A 24069-nucleotide genomic window follows, 5' to 3' on the forward strand; every position below is an offset into this window, starting at 1 on the left:
CCAATTATAGAGGCTGATTTGCAAAAAAAAAAAAAAAAAAAAGTGATCTATCTATGTCCTTAGGAGCCAAAATTTCAATGGCATTAGTCTGTGAAATGATAAGATGCAAATTCATTTTCAACTTTAAGGACACATTTTCAACTTTAATGACATTTGAAATCTTGCTTTTGTGACCTGAAACCCACAGCCCTCATCCCATAAATACATTGCCACCCTTGAGGAACACACAGACTTGAAACATCTTTCTCCTAGTCCTATTTTAAATGTTCCTCAAGGATAAATAATATCCTAGTGATATCTTTGCCCAATTAATTGGGGCATTTGTTATGATATTATAAAAGTGTTAATTACATATACTCAGAACTAACTCCTTTAAGGCCCAGCATATGACTGGGTCTTAAAATAGTGCATGACTGTTGTACACTATTTAAAATAGTGCATGACTGTTGTACACTATTTAAAATAGTGTATGACATACGAAGTAGTGTATGACTATTCATCCTTGTATTAATTTTTGCCCTCTAAAACAAAGACAGTGGTTAATTATTGGTCCATAAGTAAACTCAGTCAACTTTGTTATACTAGGGGAAAGTCTTAATTCAGAAATGATAATGATGGCTAATAATATAATAATAAATTGCTACATTTTTATTTCCTGCTCTGACTCTGAACTCTATATAGTAGATATTTTATATACATCTTATTCCCACAATAACCTGCCAAAATAGATATTATCATCATTTGTCCAGTTAATTAAGAACTTGGGAAGTAGCTTGAATAAAGAGAGTAGTGTTTTCTTATTTCAGTCCTTAATTTCCCTTTGCCATTTTAGGTTGGAGAAGTTCTGTATCTCACTGGGCAAATTGCCCTGGTACCTTGCACAGTGAAATTTGCTGGTGGTGGAATACAAACAAAAGCTACTGTGTCCTTAAGCCATACCCTGAAAATCCCGGAAGTTATACATGGAGGCACCAGACTTCAGCACAAGATCATGGCCCACTGTTATGTAATGAACAGCCAGCTCATTGCCGCTGCCTGGGATAACTGGTAGAACTTAAAGACCCATTAAAAGGTACCTACAGTATCTATTTTATTTCTAGCCTACCAAAGAGTAATATGTGCAAAAGTTTTATTCAGACAATATGAAGTCTCAGTGCACTTTATAAGGGTTTAAACTGAATCTGAAATAATAAGGTTTGATTCGGCTGTTATGTTCTACCTCATAATTGGCTGTGCACAATTGAAAAAGAAAATTGCTAAATAGAAAGTCATAGTCATCACTAACTTTATCTTAATTCCCTAAGGCAAAAAGTTAAGAGTTCTTTAAAAGCAGCTTAAAGTTTTTAGAAACTGTTAAAATATACTATTTAAAAATATTTCTGGCCAAGTATCACATTCTACTTTCTGGTGCAGGGGTAATTTTTCTGATATTTTATTCACTTGGGCTAAAATTCACCTTATTTCTCCAAGAGCAGTTAAAAAGGCTCACATCTTTCCGTTCTTCTAAACTATTAACTGAGTTTTTATTGTTTTCATACAATATCTGTAACCTGGTTTGGGGTTGGAACTTTTGGTTATCCCATACATATCAAAAGTGGTTTCTGAAATACATTGACTTTAGATTATACCACAATTTATACTGTTGCATCATCAGAAAGTAAGACTTTTAAATTAAATAACCAAGTAAGTTGATGATTAGAATATACTCTAGAAGAAACAAAAATCTGTTCTTTGTTGAGGTTAAGAACTGCATTGGCAATACAATCATTATTTGCAGATAATATTATCTAACTAGTAAACCCATGACACATGAACTATGAGCAAATTTAATGTGAGTTAAATAAGATTGCTAGGTAAAACAGAAATATAATGAAAATCTTTTACCTCCTATCAGCAGTAACAAACTTAAAAAATCTAGTGGAGAAAAAAACCACGTGCACAGTAGCATGAAAACTATGTGAAATTTTGAGACTGCTATAAAGAAAACCAGAAATCTTTCCGGAAGGATGAAACTTTTAAAAAGTGAAAAGATATACCTTGTTTCTGATTTAAAATAATGTGAAGATACCTATTTTCTACAATTTTGTTTTTAAAATAAATTTATCTTTATTAGAATCAAGTCTCCCATGGAATACACTTAACAAAATTATTCTGAAGTGGATATAAAAAGAATAAAGCTGGCAAAAATAGCCTAAAAGTTTTTGCCAAAAGAAGAAGAAATAAGACGGACATGGGGGAAGAGAGGAGGAAGAATAAGAAAGTCTTACACTACCAGATATTAAAATATATTGTAAAGATACAATTAAAATCATGTAGGAGTGTCATAGTAACAGATAAGAATCAGTGGCGCAAACACATTTCTCTAAATTATGTGCTTTCACATTTGTAGAAGTGCTAGCGTTTCTTTTGATCAGAAGGGAATATGAGGTCATGCTGCCTCTTGCAGATTTGGCAAACCTTATTTGGAGTTAGTACCCTGGTTTTCCTGAATGAGCCTTCTAGATGCCGCACCTGCTAACAAGGTAGAGTTTGCAAGCAGTCAGCCCTAGCTGCCTCTTACTTTGGTTATGACACTTGTGGTTTTAATAAATCTGATTGTATCTAAGGCTTGCTTGCATATCTGAGAGTCTTTTCCAATGACTCCTGGGGTCTGTGGAATTGTTGTAAATGCTGCTTTCTTCAATTGGTAGGGAAAATATTTTCTGGATTTGTGCTTTATTTTAATTTATTTTTGCTGTGGCTGACACATTTGGAATTGAGTTATTTCACAGAATCTCCCCCCACCACCTCCAGGGACTTTGTTTGGTATTCAATGTAAGCTAAAAATGAAATGATATAAAATTTCAAATTATTTAAGCTAAACTTAAGTCTTACTATAGAGTAAATATATTTATTCATAATGTATTTCTTCTCGTTTGTCTACAGATGTGGATCCCAATTTAATATGAGTTTCACCAAGTAAACAGTTTATAGAATATTTTCAGTAAGTCTAGTAGGCAAAACAAATTCTGGTCATTGTAATAGAGCTTGAAAAATAAAGATAATTTCGAGGCATGCCAACTATACTCATCTTATAACTAAGTGTATTGTAAATTACCACATCAAAAAGAAAATTTGAGAATTCCAGTTAGTGGTATTTAATTTCCAGCTTAGTTAATGTCAATTTAGACACTTCTTATAGTAATTTTCTACAGAATCATCATCTGTCATTATTTTAAGAAAATACATTTATAGCTAAGAAGGAAATTAGTTTGGGAAAGATCATTTTGCTCAGTTGAAATCTATAGACTGTATTACAAGGTATAAAGAATGTATCTAATTTTGCTTTAAAAACAACTTGCTATTAGATGTTAAATTATCATTTTATAATTTTCTGTGAAGTGAGAGAAAAGTGTTTTTAATACAATTACCCCTACCTAAAAGGATATTTGAGTATATTCTTATTGGGATGATTATTATAGCAATCTAAACATATCATAATAAGCCATTATACTCTTCCAAGGAATATTTTGGTTCTTTGGTTTTCTTTGAAGGTGCTAAGAGAGTACAGGACTGACACAATATTATTCAACATTAATATACTTTTTAGGATCATATTGTTGGTTGTTATAACTTTACTAATTGAGGCTGGGCATGATGGCTCACGCCTTTAATTCCAACACTTTGGGAGGCCAGGTGGGAGGATCCCTTGAGCCCAGGAGCTCGAGACCAGCCCTGGCAACATAGCAAGACCCTGTCTCTACAAAAAGATAAAAAAATTAGCTGGGCATGGTGGCATACACCTGTAGTCCCTGCTACTTGGGAGGCTGAGGTGGGAGGATCACGTGAGCCTAGGAGGTCACAGCTGCAATGAGCTATGATCGCACCTCTGCACTCCAGCCTAGGCAACAGAGAGATTCTATTTAAAAAAAAAAAAAACTTTACTAAATTGACACCATTTTCAACTTAAGTATTATCTTGTGTTTCTCCTTTTTCCATATCTTTTTAATGACAGTGTCATATGATATGATGTTTTTATGAGTTGTTATACCTCATTCATCAGAGTAATCAAATGGGAAAGGAGCCTCATGGGTTGTAGTCCATTTGTATTGGATAGGACAGATGGCATTATTGATAAATGGAAATATTCCAAATATTTATTGTATAATAATATTACAGGGACTCTGAATTCTGAATTTTAATACCTTTAGCTTCTAAAGTAATTGGCAAATAAAATAATTTAATTTAGTTACCATGTATCCATTTAATCATATCAGTGTCTGAATTGTAGCATTAATTATCTTTCAACTAATATGTGATGGGTATTTCTCTTTCAAGGCTTTGTGTTTACTTATCTGAATTCTGACCAAGCTATCACTTTGGTCTTGAGTATTTTAAAGTAAAAAAAATATTTCGAGCAGATACTAAGTTCAAGAAAGGATCTCTGAAGTGACAGAAGCAAAGATTCCATAGCTTTTCCCCGTCATTATCTCCTTTGTTCTGCAGGAGGCAAAGAGGGAAAGAGCAGTCTTAGGTCTCTTTACATGTGCCTCTTGCTTAAGTTTCTACTCTCAATAGATTTCCTAAAATTATGTTCCAATTAAACTATGGACATAAGGACATAATTATGTGATTCAGGTTCTAATCAAATTTTATTTTCTCAATTTGAAATTCAGTCATTTGAAGAACGATTAATGCTGGTATGATATCCTTAATGTACCATCCTCTGAAAATATTTGGCATTATTCCAAAATCATATTCACACAAGTAAAAATAAACAAAATCCAGAGGACTTCACTTTTTATTGTATATATTTTTGTATTGTTTAAGTGCATACTGAAAACATATAGCCATGCCGTATTTTTACAATTGCAAAGTTAAAAATGATAGTTTTAGTAATTCTAAAACTTCTATTGCCATTGCTTTATTTCTTAGATAATACCAAATCTGTTATTGAAGTCTGGTATGTATTTAAAGACTGCTAGGAGCTCTGTGATAGTGCCTCAAGGTTGCTTGCTATTTTATTTAGAAAGCAATATAAATTATTTAATGGTAGTGCTCATTTTTTCCAAACCAAGAATCAGTACATATTGCCTGACAGTGGAATTAATTTTTAAATTGTAGATTTGTTATTGTAAAAATATTACAAAGGCATAGAAACTAAAGGTTTTTACATGTAGTTTTAAATTTGTTGTTACCTTCATTAATAACTGACACCACTCAATTCTCAGTATTTATTCTAGCGCACTGTCTTGCACATAGCAGAAACTCAAGGTTGATTGCTATACTGAGAATTAAAGTGGAATAGTATACATCCAAAAAGACAACTGGAAATATAAAAATTTAGTTATATGCTTTCAAAATAGTATTGTGATCCCACTAATCAAATAAAAACTTTATACTAAATTTTGATGAGATCATTCTTTTTAAAAGGTTCTTATAAAAATAAGCTATGTAAATTGTATGGAAAGAATAAGTTGGCCAAGCTTTATTGAATTAAAAATATAGTGTTCAGTGGGCCAAGAGGATAAAGTAACTTAGACCTATGTAAACATATCCCATTCAAGATAGACTCTACTGTATGATTTAGGGCAATATACCAGTAGTTGCGTTCCTACTGCCTTGGCAAGAAGAAATGGATCAAATACACCCTGATGACTCCATATGCTTTCAAAACTCTGTGGCTACTTCAGTGATTAAAATGGCATAGAGAATATTCTGATAGAATTCTCAGGACCAATAATAAACCAAGAAAAAGACCAGCATTCATTGAATTGGTATGGAATTTGAAACATTCTACGTGTATTTTTTTTAAAAATCAAAGTCTAAGTAATATAAAAGACATATGTATTTTGTGGTTAATAAAGGCTTTTATGTCCTTTATTTATGGAATCACATATATGGGTGCTTTTCAATAGAATTCAGGAAGAATTTTTACTCTGAACTTTGTATCTACATTTGCAGCCCTTAACCTTCCCTGATCTTTTCTCAATTTCTCGTTATCTGTGTTTCTCTCTCTTCATTTGTCCCTCCTCCCTCGGTACTCACTTATACACTGAGAGACAGCAAAATGCAGACAGACACAAATACAGCTATTACTTTGGATAACCAAACAAGAAGACTTTCTCACAGACAACTCTTCAATGTGGTTATGTTGTGATTGTTTTAGGAAGACTTTATTACTCTTATTATTTTTATTTTATATGTTTTAGATAAAGTTTTATCACTTCTTTTATGGAAAAAAGAAAAAGTCTCTAGAATTGAGGAGTCTGATTACATTTATAGTGATACAGTTACTCCTTTCACCATTCTTCTCATGAAAGTTTTTATCCAGAGTTTTAGGCATAACCCATCTTCTTCCCCAAAAAACTATCTATGTTTCTAAAAATAAGCCATAAAAAGTACATCTCAGCATTTAATTTCTGTTATTAGAATTCTATATGGCCTTCAAAATTTTTAAAGACAAACTAAGAATATTAAAATTACATTTTAGATAACAAAGTCATGGGTGAAAGCAAATTTTCTTTATATTTTAAGAGCATTAGAATATTTATCCAGCTAATCTTTTTAAAGATGTCATATGCTTACAGGGAAAATAATAAGCGAATGCTCAATAATAAATTTCTAAATTTATCCCTGAGTCATTTGGACTTTAATCAAATTTATCTGAAACAGATTTTTTTCCAAGTCTTAATTTCTGAAGACAGGATGATAGTAATTTATCATGCTGCTGAATAAAAAATAAATTTTGGCATATTTAGGCAGTGCATTCACTGACATTCTTTAACAAAAGCAGCCTGTCAACTACGGTGCACGTAAGTACAGGAAAGATTGATGTTTGCCAAATGTAAAATCAGAGAGAAGAAAAAGTGTTTTCAAGTTTAGAGGATTGCTAACAATGAAAGAGAAAAATAAATAAAAATTTAGATGTACAATATTGTCATACCTTGTCAAGGAGCTGTTAATTGAAAACAGGCCTCCTTTTTGAAAACATAATGTAAGATCTCCACCAAAACAGTACTCAAGAGTTTGACTATTAATGAAAAAGTCGAATTTTAAAAGAAAAAATTGATGGCTGACATTAACAAAAATTTTTGCTGTTACATTATCAAAATGCTATGCCCTAGATTGCATTGTCAGTGCTTTCCTACAGATTAATTAATATATTTGGTTATGTTACTAAGAGAAACTCAGTTTTGAAAAATATCATTGTGAATCATGTGGGACTCCATTATAAACTTAATAGCTAAAATATGCAGGTTGCTGTTTATTTCTTCTGCATATCAGGTTTATGACATTTATTTCTTAGCTATGTATTGTTTTGAATTTGCAATAATTTGAATTATTAAAATACAGTTTACTTGTGACCAATGTTGAGAACATATGTGCATTCATATGACTAGGTAGCATTGGATCTTTCATCTCAGAGTGATATGTTTCATTCATAGCAATTGTAAAGAGAATATTTAATGTGGGTCAAATGGAGAATAGTGACACCCTAGAAGTGCTTATAAATAAATTTATTTTTCAAAATATATCATTCCACAGTAGAATTGAAAAAGATTACCACTCTTTGTTTAAAGATGTTATATTGTTCAATTTGTGAATCTAATGAAATGTTTGGCAGAAAAGAACACAAATTGCTCAAATGAATTTTAGAAAATAAGACATTTGAATCAAACAATAAGACATTTAAGATATATGAGATACTATCAACAATATTTATCTATAGAAAATCAGATAGTTATATCTATATATATGTATAACTTTTAAAAACTCTTAATGCTTCCTTTTTATTCCCATGGTGGAAGGTGGAGAAAAATTATATTTATTTGCCCATAGGCATGGGAAAGAATTACCTGACAGAGCTATCTACCACAACAGATTTTTTTTAGACTCCTTTTTCCCTGAAGCAGTCTTTTTATTTGAGCACTTTAAGTGATTTTCCATCTTTCTCACTGAAGTGCTCAGGTATGTTAGCACCTTTCTCCTTCTCAGGACATTGACTTTGTTAAAAGCAAGAGAAAATAAATTATTTCTGTGTGCTGGTTGTGTCTCCTCTCATGTTTAAAAAATAATAATTGCTAAACTAGATCAGCCTCTGTACAAAAACTGGCCTGTCACTGAATGACCAGCTACTGAAAACCCATTTAAAAATTATATTTGATTGGGTGGTATCACCTCATCTTAGAGAAAGATATGTACAAAAGAATGCAGTGTCAGTAAAATTCATTGAGCTCTAAATGATATTCAGAAACTGCTTTAAAGCTAAAACATACCCGGTGGCTGCTCAGGGCTAGATTACATTGTCTTGGAAAAATATGATAAGTTGGGTCAATGTTACAGATGTAGTAAGCTAAAATAATACATTTTCTAATCCAGTTGCAGGCTTCTCCCCAAGTGGAAATTTATTTTTGAGCACATTGTAGAATGGAAACTTGTTTTGAACATTCCAATAAATACAGCAGTTACTTCAGGAAACAAAAGTTGTTGCTTACTCTAAGAATTATTAAAGTAGCTGAGGCCTTCCATTTGGTAAACTCTCTGTGGTAACATGGAAGTTCTGCTGTATAGCCACCATCCTTGTTCTTCTCAATACCATTGGGAGTGGATTAATACAGTTACTATTCATTGTTTATACATGATGAAGGCTTTTAAACGTGCCTAGAAAACAGCCACTATATTGTAAATAGCAGAGAAAGTCTACATCAACATCTGGAATGAGGCAAGAATGCATAGCAATAGTACTATAATTTAAGATTATTCTGGAAGTTCTAGACAATTCAGTAGTGCAATGAACTTACAAAAGATGTGTTACAAAAAAAGGAAAGCAAATTCTCATTTTTATGAAACATATAATCAGGGCTTACTCACTCTATTTCAGAAGAATATGATAAGTTGAGATAATGGGAATGGACTGACATAAGAGTTTCTCTAGGACAGTTTCAGGGTCCTACCTTACATGAATGCATTTCAACATGGAAAAAACAAGATGAATCAACTAAAAAACCACTTGGACTGAAAATAATTAATTAAAATGGCAGGATAGAAAATATATAATGTATTTTAAATTTTAAATTTATCACTATCTTGATTTGTGTAATAATCTCAATTATAAGATATCTGGTAATATCCTGAATAAGAATTGCACAAGACTCTTGTCTGGAAGGAATTATAAAACTTTACTGAGCAACATGCAAAATGATAAATGTCAAGAATTATGCTTCTAAATGGGAATTTTGTAAAAATAGCAATTAATGTACAGGTATGACTTTAGTATATCAGGCAAAATTCTAGTGGGATTATTTTAAAAACATGAAAGAACTTTTTAAATGGTTAGGATTCAGAATAGCAAAAGGTAATTTTTAAAACATGATAAAGGGGAATAGGATTTATTAAATATGAAAATATGTTCTTACACTACAATATTTAATATGGCATGGTACCACTGCACGTAGAATTCATACATAGATCAATAGAATGGAATGAATTAACATAAAACTAACCCCAGCATTTCTATGAACCAAATATGACAAAAGAATATTCCAGTAATAGAGATAGGGTAGATTATCCAGTGAAGGGTAATACAAGATTTGGCTAGAATTTGGAGAGAAAAAAAGAGTGATACAGTGAAATTCAGACATCAAGTATAATTTTTGAAGAATTTAAATAGAAATGCTCATGAAATAGAAAAAATATGAAAATATTTATACAGTATGAACCTAGTCAGGTATAAAATATGTGTGTATACATGTGTGCAAGGAAAATCAACTGGTAAGTATTACACCAAAATGATAGAAATGGTAAAAAAGAGAGAAATTATTGGTATAATTGCAGGTAATTTTAGTTTTCTTCTTTATATATTTTTATAATTTATAGCTCTTTTCTTTAATTTTAATATATTCCACAATCAGAAAAATAAGTTACTCTCTTTGGTCCTTAAAGCAACCATCATGTTATCCAAGTACACACCAAATATTAAATATTTTTTAGGGTAAAACAGTTGCAGGCTTGCTTCAAAATGATACAATTTTGTCATTTTAAATTTTATTATTTTTCCTTTTTTTAATCTATGAACAGATGCACGGATGTTGTATTTAACCTTCAAAATGGGAAGGCTTTCCTTTTCTTTTTCCTTTATGATTTATAATTAGAATGAAAGCTAGAAGCAGGGAGCACACAGCAATCAATACTCACCATTGTCTTTCACAATACCTAGCACAATACCTAACACATAGTAGGCAGGCAGTAAATATTTGACTAAAGAAAAACAAATTAATTAATGTAAAACAAGCCTATTTTCAAAGAACATTGATGAAATGATTCTTTCAAATAATCTTTTTTATGTCAGTTATTTTTTTTAGGATACAATCCAAAAAAGGGAGTTACAGTACTTTAGTATCTAATGTACACCAATTCAAAATGTTCCTGCTTTTATTACTGTGCAAAAAGCAAGATTTGAAAAGACCAAAGAAACATCTCACCACCTTCCATTTTGCCAGAATTCCATTTTGCCCAGAACTCTGTAATCTTCCTGGGGAACTTTTGTTTGGAGACAAATCTCCCTTAAATGATACCACCACCTCATATTGTTCCAAACCCTCTCTCATCTTTCTTTCTCTGTTTTCTATAGAATTTCTGGGCATTTGGATTGCAGATGGAGAACCCAAGCCAATTTTGTTCGAGACGGCTTATTTCTTTTATTATTATTTCTTATTTCTTTGGAAGAGGCCACAACGGCTTCCTCCATGGGAAAGGAGAGACCACTGTACTGTATCTCTACCTTGCAGAGCTCAAGTTTTAATTCTTGGAGAGCCTTTTTGCATTAATAGCAACTCCCTGGGATCTGCACTGTAATGGCATCACAATTTTAGATGCTCTTTAAGTCCTGGGGTACTCATCTTGAGAGGTGTATTTTATTTTCTTTCTTTCATTACATATGTGCTCTCTTATTCTCTTTCAGGACAACAGTATTGCCTTGTTCTGTTCAGAGAGGTATTTTTCCCCCTAAAAGCCATTTTGTTTTATAACATAAAACAAGAATATCTCATTCTTTTTTTTAATGACATAAGCAATCTCTAGGTAAAACCTTGATAATATGTCACCTTTGATTTACCCTTTTTTGTGTGTGTGTAAGACTTGTTTTCTTGTTTTATTTATAATCCTTTGCCATGGCAAGATCTCTAAAATGCCTTTTTTTTTTTTTTTTTTTTGCTTTAGTGTCATAAACTATTTCTTTTTTTTATTGCATTTTAGGTTTGGGGGTACATGTGCAGAAGATTTACATTTTTAAATAGCATAATGATATAAAAAAGAATTATTCTAGAAGTCAGGAAATTTGGATTCTAGTCCTTACTGTTTTTCTCAGCCAGATGTTAAAATGCATAGCAGTTAAATCAACTGTAGTTTCAATTTTTTTCTTAAAAAATATATAAATATCTTCTACCTCTAACAGTCTTGGATTGTTTCATTAATTTTTTGCTCAATCAATGCCATCTACTGAATTCTTAATTTCTTGGTACTGTGTAAGGTATTTATTTGGGGTACAGAAATGATTGACATTCTCACTTCCATTATACAAGATTCATTGCTTTTTCCATGAAACTATGAGAGAGACAATTACTTTATAAGTGAAATGATTAATCTTGATTTCTGACTGAGCTTCTTATGGACTTTTTAAACTACAGCATTAAATTTAATGACATCATTCTGTCAAGAAGACACCAAAGTGGCTGGGCATGGTGGCTCATGCCTGTAATCACAGCACTTTGGGGAAGCTGAGGCATGTGGCTCACCTGAACTCAGAAGTTCAAGACCAGCCTAGCCAACATGGTGAAACCCCTGTTTCTAATAAAAATACAAAAATTAGCTAGACATGGTGGCATGTGCCTGTAATCCCAGCTATTCGGGAAGCTGAGGCAGAAGAATCTCTTGAACCTGGGAGGCAGAGGTTGCAGTGAGCTGAGATTATACCATTGTACTCCAGTCTGGGCAATAAGAGTGAACAAAACTCTGTCTCAAAAAAAAAAAAGAAGAAGCCAACAAATTATTTTTTAAATGATTCCTGTAGTTAAAAGTATTTGAAGTGTTACTATATGTAGGAATGCATTTATAATCACATCCTGGCTGTACTTTTATAAATCACTTTTATAATCACATCCTGGCTGTACTTATAGTAAGACATTACCTGTATTCAGCTTCTAAGAATCACTTTTGATTAGGCAACTTTCTTGCATGATGATTTTTCAGATAAAGACTTTTGGGCCTCTTATGCTATTACTTTCAAAATATATAAAGAGGCACCTTTGGTATCTTTTAAGAAAAACTTAGTACATTTCATATTTTTTCACCAGTTGAAATTGCTTTTAAAGGAAAGAATAGCCAGATTGCTTTCCAAGATGAATAGTACTGTCTTACACTTGACTCGAAGAGTAGAATAAATGAATAATTTTATATGCAAGTTTCTTGGTTTACTTACAACTTTCTGCTAAGACTCCAGAGACCTTTAAGCAAGGATTCCACCAATTACATTTGTTGTCTGTATGTGTATATATTTTTTCCAGAAAGCATATGTTAGTAGGGCTATTAAGCAATTAGCTTCATGCATATAGATAGTTCATTTTGCACCAAACCATATGATGTGATTGGAATTTATAGAAAACCATCTTTCTTGCCAGAAATTGAGGCAAGTTAATTCTCTAGTTTGGAGAAGTATGGTCTTATGACTGCAATCTGTAGCCTTAAAAATTAGAAGCCTAGTATTCTTTATTTGATAGCTTAGAAAAGTGAATAAAATATAAAAGTTTTGTTTTTATTAAATGGAAAAATTAGAAAAAAAAAGAACTAGAGCACCTGGCTCATATTGCATACTGACTAAATGTTTGTTAAATTGCAATAAAATAAAGCCAGCAGGGATTGAGATTAGTTCTGCTTGTTTTCTTTTTTTTTTTATCTAAAATATGTGCCATGAGGTCTTATGTCCTAGTCACATTTGGCTCTGAGCGTTCTAGTCATCTACGCAAAAAGGGAAATGCAGTCAGTGACAAAATCTGTAATGTCCATGAGAGAAAAACAAACTGGTTGCTCAGTAGAAGCCCAGCTATTCCTAGGGACTTAATAACTATTTCCAGAATGAATGTATGGTGCTGAAATTTCAGGAAAAAAAATCCCTTGTTTGCATTCTTAGGAAGCCACTTGACTCTTCACCATCTTTACTCTTCACTCAGAGCATTATGTGGTTATTTCTCAGACCAATGCCCAAGAGTAGTTCAGGAAAATTGTTTCTAGGGGGGTGAAACAAAACAACTGCCTGATAATGTGACTTAATTCAAAAACTTTCTGACATACCTAGAAATCCTAAAGCAATAGATAGAATATATTTCAGGTACATATACATATTCCATGTGTAAAATAAGATTCATTGCCACCCTTTGAAGCTGTAGTTGCACTTTACAAAAGAAGTGTGTTACTGTCTGTCTCATTTTTATAGCACTCGTATCCCTGGCCATAGCCATTAATCAGATTTTTTTCTTTTTTGAGGAGGCAGGGGATTATACTAAAAAGCCATGGAATGTCTACTACAAGATGTAAAATTCTACATGATTGGCCTTTTGTAAATACTAAGCAAAACTAGTAAATCAAAATGATCAGATTAACATATTTTAGCAGAAGCATCCGTATGAAAGGCAATGTTGACATTCTTTATGAAAGCTGCTTTTTCCTTTTACTGCTGCCATTTTTATTGTGGATTTCCCTCTTCGGCAATTAGTTTCGATTTTTTAAATGATCCATTTCAATAGTAGACAGCAATATTCTTCCAGTCATATGAGTTTTTAGTTGCATTTTATTACATTAAAGATTACAAAGCTCTACTGTGAATTTGTGTGCTAACATACATTGTATTTTACAGGACAGTGTTCACAAGAATCATTATGACTCGGTCCAGAATTCTTTGTTTGGGTATTTAACCCTCAGTAGTAACAAATCTGTAAGTTCATTGTATAATTTCAAAAAATGTAAAAGTATGAAAATAATGTATAATTTATTTGAGAATCCCAAAGAGATTGTTGGATTTTAAAAGGTATCCATTTAAAGATGGTAATAGTTTTGAGTAACAATCATTTTACTTGAATACAGTTTCCCAGAACTCTGCTTATAACTTAGTTGCTTGGAGTTATAAATTAAAGTCCATTCATTGGATACTTATGTGCCAGTGCTATCCTCACCCTGAAGGAACTTTCTTGCTGGTGGTGTGGAAAAAAAGACAAGGACACAAATAACTTGGCAAACCTCTTTTCAACACATTGTCAAGTGCCTTATAAAGCAAGCTCAAATGTGGCAGAAAGCCACCATCAAATTTCAGAGTCAAAGAATTCATAGATTGTTACAAGTTTATTCTGTGGATCAGCTACCAAAAATTGGATAAGTTTGCACTCATACCTTACTCTCAAGCCCTTGTCATTTTTTCTCCCAGCATACTTACCGCAAAACCCATCTCCTCCCACAAAACAGCTGAGGCAAGTGTGAAGCTGAGTTCCAGCTAGTGGGTAATCAGAACTCTGCCCAGTTTAATGCCTTTGTCCACATAATTAAATCTGGCACCTCTATCAAGGATTCCCTAGTTCTTAGATAAATGATTATTATTGATTTTAAAAATGACAAGTTGCCAAACCTTTAGAGATTTTTTATCTCTTCACTAGAAGTGGCAGATTTTCTGACACAACCTCTTTTCACTAGTGATCATTTTATCTTATGATCTATTTAGCATAGTATAATGTTATCGTTAATACCTGAGAACTGTTTTTTACTAATTTACGTTAAGTTTTATGTTTGCATTTCAAGAGCGATTTGTCTTTTTGCAATGGATCCCATTATAAACATGATTGAGTACGCTATTTTACTAAATGAGGAATACCTCATTTTATCAAGACTTGCATTTCTCTTCTGGTCTCAACAGTTTAAATATATATCATCTACTACAGCACCCTATCTGTGACCCACCAACCAGCCCACACTTGCAAGTTCTTTTGTCTCTCCCTGACTCTCTTAGAGCCACATTCCCATGGAAGCTGAAATTCCAATAAATAGCTACAGAAGAGACAAAGACCAACCAGTAGGTGGAGATCTCTGTGGGAGCCACTAGTAGTGTCCAGGAAGGTAGGGTTTTAGGGAGCTGACTACCTTCAGCATCAACCAGTTAGAGCAAAGCAGTGTCCTGGAACTTGTCATAAACCTTTTAGTTGCTATACCAAGGGATCTTGGGTGTAAAGGTAGCATGGCCAGGGCACTTTTACCAACCTGGAGGACAGCTTTTAAATACTTTAACAGTCTGTGGAGCCTTACCTGTAAATACTAACTGAATATCAGACTTGCTCACGACTCCTTCTAAGAACCTGGATCTGTAGACTTAAGGCAGTATATGAAGGTAAATGAGCATTTTAACCTGCTCTTTGTAAATTCCCTTGTCTTCCATGCTTGAATCACAAGCATTTGATTATCACATGTTGACCTTCTGCTTTAAATGTGAATTCAATGATTCATTTGATTATCACATGTTGACCTTCTGCTTTAAATGTGGATTCAATGATCGCAAGACCTTTGGTATCTTTTCACCCGAACTTTTGACTTTTTCCTTCTAAGCCTCAATTTCCTCTTTTATAAAATGGTTACATTAATCACTGTTAAGTGCTTGTTATTCACAATAGCCAAAATATGAAATCAACCAGTGTTCATCAATGGATGAATGAACAAAGAAAATGTGCTACATGTACACAATGAAAAAAAGTGAAATCCTGTCATTTGTAGCCACATGGATGGAACTGAAAGTCATTGTATTAAGTAAAACAAGCCAGGCACAGAAAGACAAATATCAGATGTTCTCATTCATATGCAAGAACTAAAAAAGTGGATTTTCTGAGGATGGACAGTAGATTGGTGGTTACCAGAGGCCAGGAAGGGTGTGGAGAACTAGGTGGGTAAAGAGAGGTTAATTAACGGGTGCAAATATACACTTAGATAGAATGAGACCTGGTGTTCAATAGATCAATAGGGTGACTATAGTTAACATTAACTAATTGTACATTTCAAAATAGCTAAAAGAAAATAATTCAAATGTTCCTACCATAAACAAAATATTTAAGGTAATCAAGATCCCAATTACCCTAATTTGATTATATGAATGTATTAAATTATCACATGTTGGCTGAATATATGTACATCTAATATGAATCAATAAAAATGTGTTTTAAATGATGCTTCAGCATAGTGTTGCTGTGAGGTTTAAATGAGATCATGCAAGTGAAACCCATCATACAATGCCTGTGATGTAGTTAGTACTAGCCATTACTTACTTTTCATGGGATCTGCAATCAATGTATTTTAAAATCCTGTATGTAGTTACATAACTGATTTGAAAGATTTGACTACAGAAGCACATGCTGTGCACTGTGTTAAAACAAAAAGATGACCAGAAAATAATAGGTTATTATTGAGTATGAGACGTTTTCTTGCTTTCAGACGCTGTGGAGCTATTGTGTGCTCTGATGACTCAAAGAAGCCTGGGGTTTCAAGGGCTGATGTCAGCTTGTGACTTCTGGGCTTTTACTCCTAATGAGGAAGGGGTGTTCTGTCTCTCTCTGGAAAAAGGAAGACTCTCTGTCAAGCTTCAGGTCTCCCTGTATTCATATATTATCTTTTCCTTTGACTTTTGCTTGAAACTGTGGAATAGAGCGTATCTTTAAAGCAGCGATGTCAGGAAACCCCAGGCTCTTTCCTTTCTGGGCAACATGAATGAGAAGACTGTCATAAAAGATATGGAACCTTAGGAGGAAATAAATAAAAATGAATCCTAGAGGGCAGCATTAAAAAGTGTACAGAAAAACTCTGTTAACAAGTAAATGAGTATTTTTAACAAGGTTTTCTTGTCATCTTCTTTGACTGGCATCAGAGTCTTCATTTGAACAGCGTTATATTAGGTGCTCTGAGCAAAAGTCAATTATAATTTAGACTCCTGATGAAAACTAAACATCAGAATAAGAGTTAGAAGGAAGCACTGTGGCATACCATTTTCTGAGAGCTTGTTTGAACCATGTATATTTGTTTCCTTTTCCCCCTTGGTGGTTTATCATTTTCACAATATGCTTTCTTGTGTTCTGTCTTCCCTTCTTGAAAGTCCTGTCCACAAATGGATGTCATTGTCTCAGTTACATGTTGGTTTATTATTGACTAATTATTTAACCTTTCTTGATATTTTCTTCATCATCCATGACATGGAATAAATTATCCTAATACATTTCAAAGCCCCTGTGCTAATTCTCTAGCGGTGATTTCCAAACCAAAACCGTTTGTTGAGAAATACATATATATTGGTGGTCCTTCTTGGAAGGGATCGTATTAAAAACACTTTCTTCCTGTTCTTTCCATGCAACTACCTTTATTACTGCCAGAGAATAACTGCCATGATCATTTAGATTAATAAATGACAGTCAAAAATAAGATGGAGAGAAAAATGTGAGACTGAATTTATATACAATAAATTATTAAATAATTATGGAAGTTAAACAATATCTAAATATTAATTATCTTTAAGTTTGCATGTCTGTTGATATTATTTTCTTTGTTAAATGAAAAACTACCATTCTTTTTTGTAAAGTTGAAATCAAATCCAGATTTAATTAATGTCCCTATCTCTCTGTCTTTGCATTGTTCTTAAAAGGGAGAGATCTGAAAAAAAATTTAATCTCAGTGACGTTATTTCACATACAAATTTCAGTATTCAGATATTAATGATAGAGATTAGAAGTATATTATCTCAACATAGATTTTATTTACTCTTAGTATTCATATTAATTTTGAGATGGAAGGTAAGAATTAATATTATAAATGTGTGAAGCATTCTCTTTGCTATGTTAGAACTTTGAACATAATTCATTGTAGCATGTATCACTCTGAGTTACAAGCATTAGTTTATGTCTTTATCTCCTCACTTCTACATCTTTCCTTTCTTTTCCCTCCAAGATTGGCAATTTCTAGAAGGAAACAACCTTGTCTGCCTTATGTTCATCCCTTATCATCACATAAGTTTGTGGCATGGTGCCTTGGCAAATAGTGGGGGCTCAATAAATGTTTTAGAAATAAATAAATGAATGATATTGATGTTTATAGATGCATACAAATTGTATAGTGTTGCTGTAAATTTTCAAATTCAATATTCTCATCAAATAGTGTCATTTCATTATCTCTATCTTGTTATACACCAAGTAGCAATGAATTCTATAAAGATCAATGCTCATTCTTAATCCCAAATTATATGACTGCATCCTCTGTAGCAAAGTGGATGTGTTTACTGAAGGGCTTTCTTAAAACTTAGAGTATTGTTCACACATAAAGAAAATGATGGGTAAATACTAATGTAACTTTCAGTGGGGAAAAAATAGAGATATTCTTCTTTCAAATTGGACTACCACCTAAAAAGAAGCAAGTTAGGGTCAAAGGATAAGGTAGAATAAAGAAATAAGTAATATTTATGTTCTTTACTGTGTACCAGCTACAGTGCCAGAAGTTTTACATGTTAGGTACTATTATTCCTGAGAAAACAGGTTTCTCAGAGCTGTCAAGTAGGAGTCCTAGGATTTAAACTGAAACTATACAACCCTTTTTTTTGCATTACAATAAAAAACATGATCACATTTTACCCATCTTAAATACTTTCTGGAACAAGGCAGGGCATACATCAGTTATGTAAATGATTCCTACTGGCTTTATCAGAGATCACAATGATCATGTTACTGAAATGCCAAGGGTTTGCTCTAGGTCCTGTTGCTTGCTGCACAGAAAGCCAATCACTGAGACAACAAGTATTTCCAAGGAAGAAGGCTTTATTGAAGTGCTGCAGCTGAGGAGCACAGGAGTTAAGTCTCAAATCTGACTCTCAAGTGACTAAAATTGGGAGGTTTATATAGTGGGGGTAGAGATATAGCTACATGTGGGAAGGAATTAGGGAGAGGTAAGGAAGCAATCATGATGAATGAGGGGTCTAGTATATCATTACTGAGATTGTCTGAATGTGGTAGTCTGGTGAGGTTCAGTCACTTGTCTGAGGGTTGTTTTTCTGAGGAAGGAATTCAGATGAGACAAGTGTAAGTTTCAAGTTTTAGGTCTGGGAGACTCAATCTCTATGTTTATTCAAAAAACAGTAATATTTTTATTGAACAATTGTGCTGGTTTCAATGTCAGCAGTGGGGAGAGTGTCAGGGAAGGCTTCATAGGGGAAAGGTACAGACTTTGACTTGAGGTAAACTTTCGTTCTTATCCCTGCTCTGCCCTGAGTCATCCTGAGCAAGTTACTTAAGCACTCTAGTCTTTGACTGTATTATTTGTGAAATACAGATGTTCATAGGCTTTTGAAATGACAAACACAATGTCTAAAACACAAAAGGTCTCCAAATATGATGGTTGCTTGAATCACCATTTGAGTAGAATGATGCTTCATTCTTCTTTCTGAAGATGATACTTAAAGGACATGGTCTTGAAAGCAGAACAGAAAGAGAAGACTATTGCCTCAGGGAGGCCTTAGTAGATTTTATGACAAGAGGGCTATACCTAGAGGTATATATCAGTTTGATATAAAATGCCTTTGACATACAATGAAATGTGGCATATTACATTGAATCTGTATTTCTGTCTGTTATTTGCTTCATTAAACATTGATTGATGGTTCATCTTGAAATTCATCAAAATGTAGACCAAACTATATTTAAGAGAGATTGTTGGGATTTAGAAAATGATACCCTAAAAGTATGGCAATTTGGCATGCTGAGCACTTCCTTAAACTAGGAAGGCCTCAGAAGCTGCCTCAGAATCAAAACCTTTCTGACCTCTCTTGTCTCTCCCCACACTCCAGTGCAAGGTGAAATTTTAGTCTGATTGAAAACTCCTTTGCAAAAATGATAACTGAGGAAATTATTACAGTGGGAGAGATCTGACCTAACTGACTCCATCTTGTTTCTAACCTCCACGCTGTCTGTTCATTCGTGGGTGAAAACTGAACTAACTTCGGGAGGAATTTGGTTTGTAGGTTAACTTTGAAACAAAGATGGTAACTGTCCTTGCCCAAAATAAATACCCTTCTTGCCTGGGGACCAGTCTACCTTTGAAGTACTAACAAATTAGCTACAAGACTAGAAGTTATGGTTTAGGAGTCATGCAGCCAGAGGCTGCAAGATTCTGAACCACCCTAAACTGCTCTTGGGGATAACATCACTGTCATAGAACTTAAGATCACCTTGAAGACCCTGCGTTCCAGAGCACCAGCAGACACCACCTGGACAAGCAATCTGGCTCAGCCAGTTCTGCAGTCCCACTCAGGAACAGAAGACAGTAAGAATAAGCCACTTCAACTCCCTGTGATTTCATCTTTGACCCAACCAATCAATACTTCCTACTTTCTGACCCCATACCCACAACTTATCCTTAATAACCGCAGCGGAGACCGATTTGAGTAGTAATAAAACTCCAGTCTTCCAAACAGCTGGCTCTGCATGAATTAAACTCTTTTGCTACTGCAAGGCTCCTGTCTTGATAAATCAGCTCTGTTTAGGCAGCAGGCAAGGAGAACCCACTGGGCGGTTACATAATCTTCTCCTATTTTCAGTATCTTAAGACCAGAACTGCCAAAGGGAACACAATTGCCTTCCATATCCTCTTTGAAATTTTATTATCTATTACAGAAAAGAAGACTGAGAAATGTAACCACACCTAGACAAACTTTTTTATAAGATATTGTCTGTCTCTTGGGTTTCTTCAAATTACAGAGACTAAATTATTAGATAATGTCTGCTTCCTAAGTCTATTGATTTCCCCTAAAAATCATTTACTAGCCCTCTAAAATTGCCTGCAGCCCCCAATAAAAAGGGTATTTAAGCTTCAACCATCTGCCCCTTCTTTGAGTTTTTATATTTTGTATGGCTCCTGCAAAACATTAACAAATTTGTCATGGCTTTTCCTTCATTACTCTGTTCATACCCAATTAAGTTCAGAAGACTTAGACTCGAACTTTCAGAGGGAACATTTATACTTCCCTATAATTACAAAGGTGCCTTCAAAGAATTTGCAAATATAATTTAGTATAAATTATAATCAATACTTAATAAATTCAATAGAAAAGTGAAATCAGGGAGAGAGAATTCCAGGTTTAGATGATAATTCCAGGTTTGGATTTTCCTGGGTCTTAAATCATATAATGGATCTTATAAGGTAAAAATAAAAGGTGAAATTGCATTATATTTGAGGAAGACTCTCTGATATGGAGTTTGCATTGGAAAAAATATAGCAAGAGAAAGGGTAGAGAGATTGAGGCAAGGCAGAAAACATGTAATGGAAGCCTAAGAACTTAAAAGCAAATAATATGACAAGTTACCTATTTAGTTTGCTTTACATTAGATAATTTTATCTTCCAGAAGCTAAAGGAATATAAGAAAAATGGGATAAAGTACACCAAGAGAAATACCTTTGTGGTACAAACATGAGATAGTGATAGAAAAACTAACTTGTAGCATAAAGCTATTTAATAATGCCAAGTCATTTGAATGCAATTTTTGAAGTAACAATTAGAAGTGTTAATCTCATTGCTTGGGAAACACACTCGAAGTTAAAAGAGCATCACCATTCACTTCTTATTCAGCTTCTATCTTCTCCAGCCATCATGATGATCTTCGAACTCGAAATGACACTAACAATAGTACTTTGCTATTTTCATCAGGCTTTTAATGCTTCAAATACCAGGGTAATAGTTCTTCTAAAATCAGAGTGAACAGAAATCATGGATTCTTTTTTTTTTTTTTTTTTTGAGGCAGGATCTTACTCTATCACCCAGTCTGGAGTGCAGTGGCCAATCTCTACTTCCTGGGTTCAAGTGATCCTTCTGCTTCAGCCTCCTGAGTAGCTGGGACTTCAGGTATGAACCACTGTTAACAGTGAAATGTATCTGAGTCATGTAGTACCCAAGTATGTTAGCAGCAGCAGTGGATCCATACAGGTCTGCAACAACTTCAATTCTTGCCTCCCCAGGAAAAAGAATTCAACTGAGGGAAAGAAGGCAAGTTTTAGAGCATAAGTGAAAGTTTATTAAAACACTGTAGAGCAGGAATGAAAGGAAGTCAAGTACATTTGGAAGAGGGCCACACTGACAACTTGAGAGATCAAGTGTGCTGTTTGACCTCTGATTTGGGGTTTTATATGTTGGCATACTTCCAGGGTCTTGCATTTCTTCTCTCCTGATTCTTCCCTTTGGGGTGAGCTGTCTACATGCACAGTGGCCTGCTAGCACTTGAGAAGTGAGCATGCACAGTGTGTTTACTGGAGTTGTACACATGCTCACTGGAGGCATTTTTCCCTTACCAGTCCAATGTTCCTAGAGGAAGCTCATCCACCATTTTGCCTCTTAGTATGCATGGGTGAGCCCACTCACTCAACTCCTGAGATCTATGAGGAAGCTGCTAATCACTAGGTCCAGGTGTTTCTCTCTACTGGGAGAGCACCTTTCCCTGGCACCATCAGTGACCAATTATTATTTTAGAGGCAGTTAACAGCTGCTTGACCATCACCTGATGGTCACCGGACATTCCTATGCAGGAGGATGCCCTCTCCTTCCATGCTCATTCTGATTAAATACCTACTGTGTAACACCACCACATCTGGTCAATTTTTGTATTTTTTGTAGAGACAGAGTTTCACCATGTTGCCCAGGCTGGTCTTGAACTCCTGGACTCAAGTGATCTGCCTGCCTCAGCCTCCCAAAGTGCTGGGATTACAGGCATGAGCCATTGCTACCGGCCTGAATTCTAATTCTAATCGATAAAAATTAGGATTGTTCCCTTGCCATTCCCTCCTTTTAAACTTCTAATGCAATTACTTTGTGTGACTAGTCCTTATATTATAAAATATAATAAATCAAAAATCATTATAATAAAAGCAGCTCCTTGAGCAATTAGACAAAAAAAGGAGCTGGGCATAAACACTAGTAAAGTCTAAGCAATTGTATTTGACAGGTATTCCCCAACATATAAACGATTACTACTAAAAAATTCTGTCTAGTTCATGCTGAGTAGTTATATTAATCCATTCAGCTATTACTGGTATATTTGCAACTCAACCTGGCTAAATCATTCAGAATGGAATACTATGAAAAATTATGCCATCATGAGATAATATCCTGTAGTGGAAAGAGCACAGGCTTTAGTCTAGGATTTGTGTATTAGTTCCCAAATTATTAGCTATATGATTACAAAATGAGGATAATAGTGCCCACTTGTCAGTTGTCATGATGATTCAATGTGATTATATATTTGGGGAAACTGATATTTATTGAGCACCTACCATGGGTAAGGTACCCTAGTATTAAATCTTCTAGGCAACTTAATGAGGTAGATATTAAAAGTAGAGCCAGGCTTTGAGACCAGGTCTTACTTCAAATTTCATGTTCCTTCTACATTATGTAATAAGATGCCTCTCATGGTACCTAATACAAAGCAGGCCCTAAGAAATACTTACTGAACTGAATGAACAGCTTGATTATAATAAAAGTGATTAAATTGTCATACCTATTCTTTACATTTTAAGCCAAAATTATCTTTTATTTCTATTTTTAATTTTTTGAGGAATCTTCATATTGTTTTCCATAGGACTGCACCATTTTGCATTTCTACCAAAGGGAAAAGGGGTTCCTCCAATTTCTTCACATCCTTGCTAACATGGACAGAATGTTTTTTAAAAAAACTCACTTTTGTAAAGCCTATCCAAAATACTCAACTTGGGCTTTATAGAAACAAGTGTATTTTGTTTCACATTCATATTCCATAGGCTTGTGTAATACTTAATAGAAAGTACATAACAACTGCATCTAGCATATTCATGTTTGAAATAAAGACAACTAGTGATTTGTAAATTCATAATTCAGCTGGTAGAAGCAGAGTGGTGGAAATTCTGGAGAAGAGCTAGTAGTCTAAATCATTCATCCTGCCATATCGGTGAAAGTGTTTACAGAGAGAGCAGGAGCTGAGGGCTACTTACGTGGAAATTAGTTAAGAGCCCTCC

At 33.9% G+C, this 24069-nt stretch overlaps 1 long non-coding RNA gene across 3 annotated transcripts in view; it reads left to right on the top strand.

Moving 5' to 3' along the window:
* LOC144577358 (uncharacterized) overlaps positions 1-24069 on the top strand; it is a 282043-nt gene that overhangs the window by 112599 nt on the left and 145375 nt on the right. For all 3 annotated transcript variants that reach the window (XR_013521050.1, XR_013521051.1, XR_013521052.1), the window contains one exon: positions 21831-21931. This is a non-coding gene — a long non-coding RNA (uncharacterized LOC144577358). The remainder of the gene's footprint in view (positions 1-21830; positions 21932-24069) is intronic.

The sequence above is a fragment of the Callithrix jacchus genome, chromosome 8, assembly GCF_049354715.1.
Source record: "Callithrix jacchus isolate 240 chromosome 8, calJac240_pri, whole genome shotgun sequence".
NCBI lineage: Eukaryota > Metazoa > Chordata > Mammalia > Primates > Cebidae > Callithrix > Callithrix jacchus.